Here is a 15,946-nt window from a genome sequence, read left to right as displayed (position 1 = left end):
ACATGTCATTGATTCGATTAAAAGAATCTCAAAAGATCTAGGAGTTTCATGGGATTGAAATTGGTAAAAGCTTTACCTACCTAAAATAGATTCGAATTTGATTACGACATCTCTCTTCAAAGTTCGAATCGAAAATATGGATCCTAGACTTAATTTAAATTTATTGGTTAATAATTAAGGATTAAATCAACTAACTTGAATTCTCTTTTCTCATATTATAGATGTCAAGTTTAGACAATAATGGTCTTCCTCGTTCTTTGGAAAGTTGTTTTCATCTTCCTTCTGAAGATGATCTTCCACACTTTGATCAAGGTGAAATTATGTTCCCTTCTTCGAGAAATGGTGGAAATGGATATCATGTTTCTCCAACTCTTCCTCCTCCTCTTCAAGTAACTCTCCCCATGTCTCAAGTTGAAAGATACGAAAAAACTCAATCTCTATTGGCGTGTAAACATAGAGATGGAAAATTTGTGTGTACGCATGTTCTGGAAATGAAATCACACATTGACAAATTAGATAGAATGGGTGTCGGTTTCCCAAGGGAGCAGGCCATTGATTTGGTTCTACTTTCGCTTCCTAAGTCATACAGTCACTTTTCTGAGAACTTTTATATGAGCGACCACAACATGACCCTAGTTGATCTGACACATATGTTGATTGTTGCTGAAGCAGAAATGCTTAAGAGCATAAGTGAAGCATATGTTCTTGAAGGATCGGTCTCCAAAATTTCCATGGAGTGAGAACGAAAATAATGGTAGTCCAAAAAAGGTTTATCTTCCCAATAGAAAGGGATCAGCCAAGGTCAAACCATTTGACCATATGATAAAGAGATATGTTGGTTCTGAGATAGTTCTGTTGGATTAGGTTTCTAAGCCCATAACTATTTTTGGTATGTGCTTGATTTGATTATGAGCATGGTCCTTTTGGGTTACCTTCACTTATGCAACTTGATAGGATGACAAGAGGAGAAAGAGTAGAATTTATTATATGGATAATAAATTAGTACTCAAAATGGTTTTACTAATATATTACAAGATTAATATATTATTTGGAAATAATATTATTTAATTAGTATTGATCAGAAATTAATTTGGAATTAATTTCATGATCAAAAGAGACAGATTAAATTAAGGGGACCGATATTGGAATTAACTGTTAGTTGCTAGTTGGGTTATGGAATCCTAATAGAAGATATTGGACGAAATCTGTGGGAAGCCCATAAGGATTTCTTCCAAGGGGCCTCCTAGAAGGTTTCCATGGATTTCTTAAGGCCTAAGCAATGAAATTAGGGTTTCCACCTTAAAACCCTAATAGCCTCAATTATAAATTAACCCCTTGGCATGAGAATTCGACACTAAGTCTTCTTGGAGTTTCCATAGTCAAATGCTTCCCTCTCCTAAGTCATTCTTGTTGCATTGGGTGTTTGTAACTCCATTAGAGGTGCAACACTTGGGGCACTAGGTTTTCAGAATTCAAGATCAAGAAGGGTTACACTTGTTATTGCTACATAACAAGAGAGATAAAGATTCTAACCCTAATAATATGTGATTTTCGATATATGTATGCTAGTCATAGGGTTATTGCTTTGTTATTCATAGTTGTATGTTCAAATTAGAAAAACCTAGATCCAAAGCAATTAGGATTGCATGTACACCATAGGAAAGATGTTATGCTCAAAACCCAACAAGTTCCATGTGCTAATCCCAAAAAGTCCATATGTTTCTATTGCAAGTGAAGGGACATTGGTTGAGAAGCTGCCCAGACTACCTGAAAGATCTCAAAGATGGTAAAGTCAAGTCGTATGAATCCACTTCAGGTACATCCATTATCTAACTCCATTATTTTATTTTAATAAGTTCCTATTCGTAGATTATTAATACATGATGTGATGATCACATTTTGATGTTTTACAGGATCTAAGAGAAAGAAGGAAACTTAAGAAGAGTAAGTTGAATCTGATCGTGAGAAATAGATATCGATCGTATGGTTCGATGATTAGATTTTTGAGCTACTACTTACGAGTTATGATAGATTGCTTGGGAAATGTCTAGAAACATTGTTTTTCATTTCTACATTGTAAGGACAAGTTCCAAATTTTTCGTTTATTATTAATAAAAGTGAAATTTTGGTTGGTTTACTTTATATTTCCTTGCAATGACATTTATGAAAGTCTTGGTTACATTTCTATTAGTAGCAATATTAATTGTGGATTTGATTCTTGTTATATCGTTTGTGGTATTGTCATAATTAACCAAGTAAGAAAGAAATTTTCATTGCCGAAGTTTCAATTGGATAGAAACTTGGAGTCATGCAATTTGAATTGCATGATTTATGAGAATCTTGATCGTTGGAAGATTATGACTGGTTTATTGATCACATGTTTACGTGAGTCAAAGTGACGGACTAATGGATCTTGTATATATTAATATGGACTATTCAGATCTACCACAAAGGATGAAAAACTTTGTTCGTCATGATTTATTGATGTTTCAGTAAACATGGTTGTGTTTATAAGATTAAGCATGATTCTAATACTTTGAAAAGTTCAAAGAGTAGCAAAACGAATATGAAGAATCAATTAGGCAGAAAAGATAAAAGTTTATCCAGTCTGAAAGGAAATGAGAGTACTTTAGTATCATGTTTTATGATCATCTTAAATGATTGTGGAACTATATCTCAATTGATCCTCGAAGAACATCTTAGGAAAATTATATGACTAAGAAGAGGAATTAGATATTGTTGAAATAGTTCAATCAAGAGATGAGTCATACTTCGTATCCAATGAAGTTTTAGAGTCGTACTCTAGTAACTAGAAATCGTATCTTGAAACTTATTTCGTACTAACTAGGTTTATAACACCTCATGAAATGTGGAGTAATAATTTTTTCATACTCTAGCACATTTGGAATTGTAAGTTGTGACATTTTAGTAAAAACAAAGGATGAACTAAGGCCAATTCCATGAAGTGTTTCTTGTCAAGAATCTACACTAACTTTTGAATATTGGTTTTTGCTCGTCAAGGAATGTTCCTTGAGAGAGAAACTTATATGTCAAGAAGTCGGTGGGAGTCTTAATGATATTGAAGAGTTTCAGGAGTCAATTAAGAATAAACCTTTTAGTTATCACTAGCACATGACATGAGGTTGATGACCTATTGTGTTAAGTTGACGCATTCTTGTTTCTATGAATCTTCCAGTTGAGTTGGCAATGCTTATGAGTTTTATGGTTCTCATTTGACTACAAAAGGCAGAGTACATTGGTCGGTGATAATACATTGGTCAATGGAGGTGAACTGCTTAAACAACATGGAAGCACCGGTAGGCCCTTGTGCTACCAAATGGCAAGAAATTAAGAATAAACAAAGTTCATCCCATGAGAGGAAAACTAAATTTTAATTTGGTTTTGTCATAAACCTTATCTTGTGATTGTAGGTTGGAATTAATAAACTCACGTTGATTGGAACAAGTCCACCACAAAAATCTAGGTGGCAAAAGTTTTTGTCTAATTCATGAGAATGATTATAAAGAAACACTTTCGATAATAGATTTTAAAGATCTGATAAATATCATTATGGTTAGTAGTTGTGATAACTGCATTCTCAAATTCGCTATATGATTACGATATCCCTTTTCATAGTTCGAATTGTGAAAAATGGCAAGGAACTGTTTGAACGTTCAAGACTTATAGCTATAAGTTTTGAAAGGTTTTAAACACACAAATGTGTGCTATCTAATGAAGGTATATAGGCTTGAGAAGTCTAGATGAAGACTTATCGAAGCATCACGTATCAAAAATTTGCACTTTAGTTGTAACATCCCGATTCCCAGGTATGATAATTTTTATTAAAAAGGCAATTTTTCCTTGGAACTTGTCGAATTGATGGCTTCCACTTGACGTTTTGAAAGTCTTTGGGCCGCGCATCTTTTTGGACCAACTCGACGAGTTGGAGAGGAAAACTCGAAGAGTTGGGGGCTGATTAAGAAACCCTAATTTTTAGGGTGTTGCACCTTATTTAAAGGTATTATACCCTTTAGGTGGCCTCCTTACCCGTCTCCCCTGTCCAAAAACCCTAGTCTCGTGCTTTCTCTCCCATATTTGTGTGTGTGTGTGAGCTTGAAGAGTGTTTTCTTGGTGTTCATTTGAAGAGCTTGAAGTTGGTGGTGCATAACTTGAAAGGGGAAGCTTTAGATCCAAAATCTTCTTGAGTTTAGCTACTCTTTTGAGGTAAAAAGTCGAAAACTTGCTCATCTATTATTTAGTTATCTTCCTTGGAAGTTTATTATCTTTTTTGGATAATTTTGGGATCATTCTTGGGATTGGGCATTTCATGAAGTTATTACTTCAGATCTGGATGTTTTGTGGCCTCTTTGGGCTTAAAGTTTCAATCTTTATCAAGTTCTAGGCCCCCTTCATGCTTTAGGTCCCTTATGAAGCCTTCTTTGAGCTTTGAAGCCCCTTGGTGACATGCATGGACATAAAGTTAGCAACTTTACATCGTTTTCCAGCTCTTGGGTATCATATCTACATTCTTAAGCGTTAGAGTGGATGAAAAAGGAAGTTGGGAAAACTCAACGAGTTGGCTCAGGTTTTCCCTCTTTTCTGGATACTATAGGAACCCAATGAGTTGTCCTGACAACTCGGCGAGTTGGCTCGGGTTTTCCCCATTCCTGTGAGTACTGTAGTAACTCGACAAGTTGGTATGTGTACTCGACGAGTTGGGTCAACAAGGACTGTTGAGAATGACTATTGAGTTTGACTTTGGCCATGGTTGATCAAGTTTGACTTTGAGGGCATTTTGGGAATTTTGTTTTGATAGAATGGTCATATGGTGGTTATAGGCTTTTGAGTCAGGAGTTGAGTTTTGTAGTGGGATTTTACCGGTTCAGCGCTACTTGAGAGGTGAGTTTTCCTCACTGTACTTCTGTTGGGTTTTGAGCATTCTAACACTCCTATGGTGTACATGCAACCCTATAAACCTTGGATCTATGTTTTCTCTATTATACATGCAAATAAGAACTTTCCAAGGCTTTAATCCTAACTAGCATATTATGAAGTTCTTATACTACAAAGTACTAGTTAGATGACATACCTTTTGATGTAGCTTGATATCTTCAAGCTTTAAGAGCTTAGCCCCAATAGTGTGGAAGCCTCAAATGGAATCACAAATCACCATAACACCTTGGAAGACTTTAGAGAATACGGATACTTGGTTCTCTCTAGTGAAATCAGCTAGCCCTTCTTAGTGTACCACACTCGTGCCTATTTCACCAACCAAGGACATCTTTATATAGTGTGGAGGATTAAGGTTAAACCCTAATACCCATGACCTTTCATTTCCTAGGATCCATGGGTTAAAGCTCCATGGACTATCCATGAAGACTTAGCCCAACCTAAATGAACTTGGCCCACTACACATATATATCTAAGAGTCCATATTTAATTAGTTCATTTTGATCACTTAATTAATTATAAATTAATTCTTGATCAATACTAATTAAATAATATGATTATATTAATATATTAGAACTTATAATATATTAATATAAATCATAAATATACTATTCTCAAAATACTATCCATATAAATTGTGCCGGTGAAGTGCAACCCAAATGGACCATGCCGGGTCGGGTCAAGTACATACTAAATATAGTTATGGACTTAGACATTAATCCAACAACTTCTGGGTCGAAGGCACCAATGTCGGCCCTTTTTGGATGGTTATCCTGGTAGATAAGATGTTGCTATGTTGTTATGATCTGTTAGATTTGTATTCTGGTAAATAGGATGACGCTAAGCTTATTAATCTATATGATATGTGCTTGCCTGTTAATTGATTATGTAGTTATGAGTTACGTATATGTTGATATGTGTGTGTGGTTGGGTTGAGGCGGTCCTGCTATGTGATGTAAGCCAACAGACCCAGGGCGGTATGGATAGACTGAAGGCCTGTGAGGCGGTCCAGTCAGGCCGAAGGTTCGGTAAGCGGTTCGGATAGGTTGTACGCCCTGCGAGGCGGTCCAGTCATGTTGAAGGCTCAATCATGCTTGATGTTGTTTGCCATGTTATGTGGTGGTATTTTAGGGAAGACTCACTAAGCTTTGGGCTTACAGTTTTTGGTTATGTTTCAGGTACCTCAGATGATCGCGGAAAGGCGAATGCTTGATCGTGCACCTCCTCGTATTTTATGTTATGATTTCTGGGGAAAACTCTGTTGTGAAACCTTTTTTGAAAACAAGATGTAATAAATGATGGTTTTTGGACTTATGTAAAAGTTTTAAATTTTTCAAAATTTTATGGATGTTACATTAGTAAGAAAATCAAAAAGTATTGATTTCTAGAAGTCCAGCTTATTTCTGGATACATGTCAAAGCTAGTGGGAGCATAAGTGTTATGCTACTTGGAGTATAATTGTTATGCTAAGTGTTGCAAGTTGGAAATACTATTTGTAAGAAACAAAGTCTACAAATTTGCATGTTGCAAAATTTGGAAATTGTTTCGCTATAGTAAAGGCTCAAGGGAGAGGGCACTCATACTTCGTTTCGAATCTAAAAAATTTAGATTGCATAGTTTAAAATAACTTAGTCTTTGACATATACAAATATCATGTTGAAATGGTTCAACATAGGAAATTCGATATATGGAAATATTATAGCACGAGACCGATCAGATATCAGGTCTTTATGTAAGACATTATGAATCAAGTACCATATGCTTCGGATAGGATTGATTACATATGCTATAATATTCACTTGTTATGATTTTTCTAAATGCCTTAATCATTGAGAGGGAAAACGACTAGAACTTTGTGTGACTAAAGTTGTTAAACAACTATCAAGAACATTCTGAAGATTTACCAAAGGATTGGTTGCTTGTGGATAGTTGAAAGTATAATATTGGTTGGAAGGACCATAGTGACATGTTTTTGATTGGGATGATTCTTGATCAAAATTGATGGTCATATGGGAATATGAAAATGTTTCCATAATGAGAGTTGATTATTAAAATCTACATGTGAGTTAGAAACTTTAATGCAGAGAAAATGTTCAAGGAGTGTATCTTGAATTTGAAACTTCGTTACCATGGAATTGTTTTTACTAACAAAGTTCGAATGGAACATTTTGTAATATCATTGGCAAAGTCTCTGTGACTTTAAGGCCTTGACATCACAAAATGGCATTGCATAGAAAGTTGGAATTCTAACACATTCAAGTAGTGACAAGAATTTGGATTTGTGAAATAAGCATCATTGGAATGGTGTCCAATTGATCTGTTCGCATAGGAAGGGCCATAAAGAGACTTAGTATGCATGTTTATAACATGGCATAATTGATGTTTAATTCAAGTGTTTAGTTGATTACTTGAAACATTATACAATGAATAAAGTCTAATTAATATGGTGATTAAATAATAAGAGTTTTATTTATACTTAATTGTTTGAGACCATAGTTAGTTAGGTTATTATTGTGTTTCACTTTGCATGTTTTACTTCCCGAATAATTGGATTATTCAAAAACTCCACAGTCGATCGTACTTTTAGAAGTAAGTAGCGAATTAAGACTGTCATGAATTGAATTATAGATTGTTTATGGAGATTAGACATAGCAATGGTTTTGTTACAATATCCATGAGTACTTGGAAAATAAGGATTTTGAGTATTGGATAAACCTACGCTTAGAGAATTACTTCATGGATTTTATCACAAGTAATTCTGAGACGATAATATCTTATATTCTTGAAACGGAGATATATGAGTTGTTGTTTACAAGTCAGTTGTGCATTGATAATACGTAAGCGTATTAGTAACTTGATGTTATAAAACATATTGGTGTGCATGATTTGATGAGTGAATAGTGCAAGCATATACGTCGAAGTTTATCCGTTCCTTTTGCACTAACGGCAAAAGCGATATTTATGGGCCCCTCGATGATTTGATGTCGACATCTAAAGTGTTTGGTCAAGCCTGGACTGAATTGATGTGTTCAATTGGTAGTCTGATTTCACTCGCCATAAATCAGAAATCAAGAAACAAAACTTGGACATTGAGATTGATTATAATCCATGTCTCATGTCCGTACGATATCTTATAGAATGGAGGAATATTTGATCACTTATCTTAGGACACATAACTGACTCGGTCAGAGTTCGACAATGGCTTTTGAGAGCTATAATTTGCTAATCAGTTTAGAAGTTATACTGACTACTATAGTTATTAGACATATCCAAGTGGGAGACTGTTGGATTAGGTGTCTAAGCTCATAACTCTAACTGGTATATACTTGAATTGATAGTGACACAACCCTTTTGGGTTGCCCTCAAATCTAGCAACTGGACAGGATAACTTTTCGAGAGAGAGGTTGAATTTATTATTTGATTAATAAATTGAAATAAATGATTTATTAATATATTATGAGAATAATATATTAATTAGAAATATCAATATTGAATTAATATTTAATCAGAAATTAATTGGAATTTATTTTGGGATTAAAAGAATTAATTAAAAGTGTAGGGGCTAAAATACAATTGTTCAATAGTTGAGCAAGAGGTTCCAGAACCTTCCTAGGGAAGGAGGTGGATGCTTAGTTACGACATGTCATGGTGATTGGGGATCTCATGATTGTTGTGTTTTGTGTCTGCCACATCAAGGCAGATGCTTAGTTACGACATGGTGGCCACTTGAGTTGGTTTTGACCATTGGCTTTTGACCAAGTTGAATTTAGGTCAACCTGAGGGTTTTTAGACCGTATATTGGGGATATACCTCTGATTATTCTATAGGAAGCTTGTAGCACCCATCTTTTCTTCATGAGAGCTGTATTGTTTTCTACTAGCCTGCAAGGTGAGTTTTCTCACTATACTTTGTATTGCAATATGTATCCTTATGTGTAGGATGTTGGTATGTTGTAGTGATCTGTTAGATTGATATATCTATTATGATTACTTGTGTTTGTCGGTTATTGTTCGCTTGCATATGTCGACATATTGTGGTTGGGTTGAGACGCTCATGTTTTATGTTGTAGGCCAAGATACCTAGGCGGTCCAGGTATACAGTAGGCAAATTATAGGCCAAAAGGAAGCGGTACAACAATACTATAGTCCCCGAGGGGCGATCCAGTTAGATTGTAGGCTCATGAGAGGCGGTCTAGTCAGACTGAAGACTCATGTGTGTATGCATTGTATTTGTATTATTTTGTGGAGTATTTTTCGGGAACTCACTATACTTTGGCTTATAGTTGTGGATTTAAATGTTTCGGGTACTTATCAGATTGCAAAGGCAAGACTGTACACACACATCAACAGTTTTATGATTCGAGATTCCGTATTTTTTCCTTATAACTCTGATTTTGAATTATGGCTTATGAACAAATGGGTTGACTTGAATGTAACTTTAAAAAAATGGGTGTTTATTCTATTTTAAAAATTAAAAATTTATTATGGAATTTGGGATGTTACTATAAAATCAACTAGCAAGAAGCTAGCAAATTACAAAAATAACATATAATTTTGAAACCAGTTTAACCGTTAAAACTTTCCTATTCCTATTAACGAACCAATCAAACGAGTTATCAACAATCAGCTCCTTAATAGTTTTATTCCTAAAGTCTCCATTATTAAACACCATATCATTCCTGAATTTCCATATAGCACAACAATTAATCATACAAATGGAATCCAATCCGACTCTCTGTTTCCGAGAAACACTAACTGAGGCCACCTATAAAAATATGTCCAACACGGAATGCCACATCTGGAGTTGCAAATCAAGTCAACCAGAAATAAAATTTCAAGTTCTAGCCACAACTTCACATCTAATAAGCAAATGCTCCAAATTTTCAACATAACCATCGCAAATCGAACACATAATGGTAGGAATATCCATGCCTTTCTTCAAAATGTTCAACTTTGTAAGGAGACGATCCAAAAGAAGCCTCAAAATAAAAATATTAATTTTTCGTGAAACAAATCGATTCCATCTGGTAACCAAACCCAAATAAGGAAGATTTATCTCATTAATATGTTGTCTAATATCCTTGACTGTGAATTCCAAAGATCTGTTCAAGCACCACCACCACTTATATGGCTCTTCCGTCAAAGTAATGTTTTGTAACACATCAACTAAACTTGAAAGTTGTGATTCCAAAGCACCTCCCATAAAGTTTCTAAGCCAATCCCATTTTTCCATGTTTCTATAGCGATGCAGTGAGGATTAAGATCAAGAAGAAATAGGCAATCAAATCTATCTTTAAAAGCGATATTAGCTACCCATGTGTCAAGACCAGAACCGAGTGTGATCTCCTCTACCTACCACCTTAAAAACAATCCAATGAAGAATCAAATGTTTGTCATGCATCATGTTTATGGAAGCAATGATCTGAGCCCAAATTCCTTGACCATTTCTACACGATCCTCCAAATCGATCACCAATATGAGGACCATAAATAGCATCAATGAATTTAACCTATAATGAGCTATCTTCATTGACATACCACTATCTCTAGGGGTGAGCAAAAACCGAACCGCAAATCAAAAAAACCGAAAAAACCGCATAAACCGAAACCGAAAAACCGAAACCGAAATGAAAACCGATGGTGCGGTTTTTAGTTTTGCAAAAACCAAAAATATTCGGTACGGTGCGGTTTCTAGTCTCGCAAAAACCGCAAAAAAACAAACTGCACCGCATATATATATATATATATATATATATATATATATATATATATATATATATATATATATAAAGTGTTGATATTTGTAAAAATCAAAAGCTTATGACAATTAAAATTTCTATAAATATAAATATCTATCTTATCTATCGGAGGATGACTGTATATATTTTTAAGCATACATTCAGTGGTATTTACAATAACAAATAATGTTTATGACATTTTTTTAACATTTAAATATAAATAGTACTAGTGATATAGTATCATTTTTAAGAATATATTAATTGATATTATCCTATGTACTTGTGAAACAAATCTTATATGAAATTCGTATTATATTGAAGCATTAGAAACATGTTTGATGAGTCGTTATGTAATTTGATTTCGAACCATGAGGTGGTGGTATCGGTTTATATCCAATAAAAGATTAGCACTCCTCATTTGAGTCAAAGTAACTCGCTGAGTTACTTGAGTTTTAGTAAAAAGGCAAAACGAAAAAAAAAAAAAAAAAAAAAAAAAAAACTAATAAAAACCGCAAAAAAACCGAACCGCAATAAAAAACCGCAAAACCGAACCGCATAAAACCGAACGCTGTGGTTTCTAAATTTCAAAAAACCGAAGTTGCGGTTTTTGGTTCGGTTTTGACCAAAAACCGCACCGAACCGCACCATGCTCACCCCTAACTATCTCCACTTCTGTAAAAGGACATGATTTAAAGCTTCCAACGAACCAATACCCAAGCTACAATTTTGTTTAAAAGCCAAAGAAATATTCCAGCTAGCCCAAGGGATTTTCTACTTGAGCTCACACCACCCTAAATGAATTGAGCCCTCAAAGATTTCAACCACTCTTAATTTGAACATACAACAAGAAAACTGAAAAATACTAAGTGCTAACGAAGCTAAGCACCGAAGTAAAAAAGAGTAGACCGTCCGCCAATCGACAACGCCCTAACTTTCCAATGACAAAATTTTACGAAATTTATCAATAATGGGGCTCCAACTTTGGATCCTATCCATATTACTGTCCACTGGAAGACCAAGGTAATAAACAGGAGCTTATCATTTTTACATCATGTTGACTCTGCCAGCTCCATAACTTCATTACAATAAACACCAATACCATACTGATTGGATTTCAGAAGATATATAACTTGAAACACAAAAAAGCCAATCAAGGATTCGAACTAGGCTATTGATGTTATACATGACAAAAGTTTTTTTCTGATAAGATCCATTATCACTTTTTTACATTTCCTTGAAAAGAGGTGTAAATTCTTCCAATTGGTGTCGTACTATACGATCTGTTATATAAATAGGTAAATTTTTATTTTCATTATGTATAGAAATAATATGGCCCACCATTACAGGTATAATGATTAATACTTAGGACCAAATTAGTATTATTTTCTTTTTTATTTTGTGTTAAGTTTATATAGCTTTTTAAAATGGAATGTCGCGTTGCAAATTTTAGATAAAAAACAATGTATAAAGTAGAGCTGTCAAAATCGATCCAACCCACCAACCCAACCCAAAATTAGCGGGTTGAGTTAAGATTTTCAATCCATTTAACTTAAATGGGTTAACTCGTCTAACTCATTTAATTAAATAGGTTAGGTTGGGTAAAAATTATCAACATGTTTTCAACCCGTCAACCTATTTAACTTTTATATATATATATATATATATATATATATATATATATATATATATATATATATATATATATATATATATATAATTTAATATTATTTGAACATTAACATGCATTAATCAAAGTATTAATCTTTAAATTATGATGTTGTATTATTAATATCTATGTTTAATAAAATTCAATCCTAATTTCCATCCTTTTTTAGCGCCGATAAACTGGTTGCTCTCCAAGATCACTGTAAAACTAAACATTTTTAATGTTATTTGAACAATTTATTTGTATTTATGAATTAAGTTTGTGCTTTTGTCATAATTATGAAGTTTTATTTATGTTTTATTATTTAAGTGGTATAATATTTAATTATATAATTCATTTAATTGATTTTAAATAGGTTAACCTAAGTTTAAACCATTTATTTAATAGGTTGGGTCGGAACTACATAAACAAGTCAACCCGGCAACAACCTATTTATCTAAAAGGTTGGGTTGGGTTGGAAATATCAACCCATTTAAATAAACATGTTTGGTTGAGTTGAAATTGTCAACCTAATTATTAAATGGGTTGAACCCGAACCCAATTCACGACCCATTGTCACCTCTAGTATAATTATAAAGTATAAACACATAATATTTGCTGAAAACAAAAAAAGATTTACGAAAATAACAGATTACTATACTCACACTATCGGGAATATAATTTTCTAACGATAAAAAAAATGGAATATAAGTTTTTTTAGTAATTTCAAATTGACCAAAAGCTGAACAAAATTCAAACTTAAGGACACTATTGTAACAACACTAAAACTTCGACTTCGACCCCAATCTTTAACAACAACAAAGACCATTTCTTTAATCAGGATTTGCATGAGTTGCTTTGGGATCAAAACGGAACCATAATCGAAACAATCACTTACTGTAATTTCCTAACCATTGTGTTCGCTTATCAGTTTTAATCGGATGATGATGTTCTGTTATTGGCCGGTGAAACTAGTGTGAGTAAACTATATAAATACACAGAATGTACATTTTTTTAGTATCATTAGGAAAAAAAACCTACTTTAAAATATAAATGGTTTTTTTTTAAATAAATAATGTTGTTAGTAATATTGTTGAGCCCAATTAACTGGGCTTCCAAAAATTGACGGGTAAGCCCACAAAAAGTAGAGTGGACTCACTCGCCTTTTAAATGTGTGTTCGTTGTCTTAGGCGTCGGCACGACCTACCGTCTCAATACGATCATTGATAGGTCGCCTCTCACCCTGACAGGACGGGTTAACCTCTTACCAACACCCACCCTCCTTTTTATTCTTCACAATATGCATCCACCTTTACCCACTCCTCCGATGTGGGACACCGACTTCACTTCCTTTCACATATTATTTCCTTTCTTTAATTATGCAACACATATATACAAGTAAATCAAATACTATTATGACTTATAATTCTAATTAAATCTAATTAATAAAATTTTGACAGTTGCATTAATAATGAAATGGTTCAAACTTGGTTGTTGTTATTTTTGGGTTAATGAGTGTTTTTAATCTAACTTCTTTATATTTGTAAATAGTGGAATCAAGTGTAGAAAATAGACAAATGGATCAACATCAAACACCCCAAACACGCCACACACCCCAAAAAAACTAGACCTGACAATGGAGAGGGTTTGGAGCGGACCGACCTTGATCCAAACCCTTTAAGCAATTTTCAAATGTTGATCCAAACCCGACTCGTAAGCCGCAGTGTTTTGAATAATTAAACTCGTACCCTTATACACCGGATCAACAAATTTTCAACCATTTTACCCGACTAATTTACAATATTAAGATTATGCTATAATTATGCATTACAACACATATAACATGAATCGCTAAAACCAAAAAACATTCATTCCAAAACAAACTTCAATTATAGCTTAATAAATAACGTTTTCAAAACAAAAGAAATGTTTGTTATTACAGACATGCAAGAGAAAATGACATACAATTGAAGTAGATTTCAATAACACATGATTTCAATAAGGCACGATTTTAATAAGTCCCCTGATTTTAAGTCATGATTTTGGCACAATAACACAAGATTTCAGTAACTAGTAAGGTAGCAACAAACGATTTCAACATGTCACAATTTCAATAAGTCGATTTCAACAACACAATTGGAATAGAGAATATGATATTAATCAATTATATTAGAATTTTAGAAAACAAACTTGATTGTGGAATGTCAATTGTAGATAACCTTTCTACGAAACGAGATAGTTTGAATCGTTTTCTTCTTGTTCTTGGTTGTCAACTCTAACTGTAATACTAATTTCACATATTTATTTGTATTGAAAGTTGACTGGAATTCGGCCATTATGAAATGGGAAGTGAAAGTGGAATGATTGAACTCCTCAAGTTCTCTATAGAACATTGTTTCGGTGATAAATGTATAACTTATAAATAAAAAATTTATATTTTAAAATTTTAGACGGGGCGGGTCATAAACGGAGCAGATCGATAGTGATCTATAGCCAACCATTTTAATAAAGAGGGTTAACTGTTACGGGTCGTTAACAGGTAAACAAATCATAAAATATGATCTAAACTCATTAACTTTGCATGGGTTTGGAGTGGATCAAGGTCAAAACCCGCTCAATTGTCATGTCTACCCAAAACACACTCAATTTTGATTCACCCACCAGCACATACGACCTTAACACAACACCTCACCAATAACCCACACTACGTATCACCAACCGGAAGGTTTATGAACATGCTACAATCCTTACATATTCAAGAATCACCTCTTTTCGAACAACCATTTCAACAAAATTATTTCCAATAAACAAAACTTTTTCAAACATCAAACTAATTCTAACAATTTCAACATTTCCAACCATAATCTCCCCAATCTCAACATTCCCAAGCACAACCAACCCAAGATATTGACACAGAAACAACCAACCCAAGATATTGACACAGAAACGATACAATAAACTCAACCATAACCATCTAGAAGAAAAAACAAACAAAAGGCGAAAATATATGGTATAAATTAGACCGACGATGAGGAAGCGACGTTAACACCCACTTGAATTTCTATATTTCTAGATGAGAAGATGGGCAACATCCAATCCGAGACAATATTTTGGAATGATGTTCTAGCAAACTTTTACATACAGACAGAAAATAGGTAAATAATTGACCTACAACGGTGTAAATGGCAAATGATGTGTGCTAAGAACAAGTTGCGCCAATTTTAATGATACCTAAAGTGGATCCTTAAACCGACTCGATTGCAATCCACCATCCAAGAAACGAATGAGAACTTTAGAGTCGAACATGAGTTTTGGAATTGCCCGCAATGATGACATGGAGAAGGAGCCACCGGAAGTCACCCTTCACCAAATGGGACATGAAAAAACAAAAGGGCGGCATCACGGAAAAAAAAATGTTGATACAGATGTCGTGCAAATACTTTTGCAAAAGCTTAACGACGATCTTATTCTTCTTCAAGAAAAAATTTGTTTCAAAAGTTCACAACAACACCAACAAATACTTAACGATCCACAAATTTTGAAAACATCATTCCATCCGGATCGTCCACCACAACAACTAGAAGTGTTTTAAAAATCCAACAGAAAATTCAAGCA

This window comes from Lactuca serriola, chromosome 5, assembly GCF_051521515.1.
Source record: "Lactuca serriola cultivar US96UC23 chromosome 5, Lser_US96UC23_V15, whole genome shotgun sequence".
Lineage (NCBI taxonomy): Eukaryota > Viridiplantae > Streptophyta > Magnoliopsida > Asterales > Asteraceae > Lactuca > Lactuca serriola.
Note: the sequence above shows the minus strand (reverse complement) of the source record.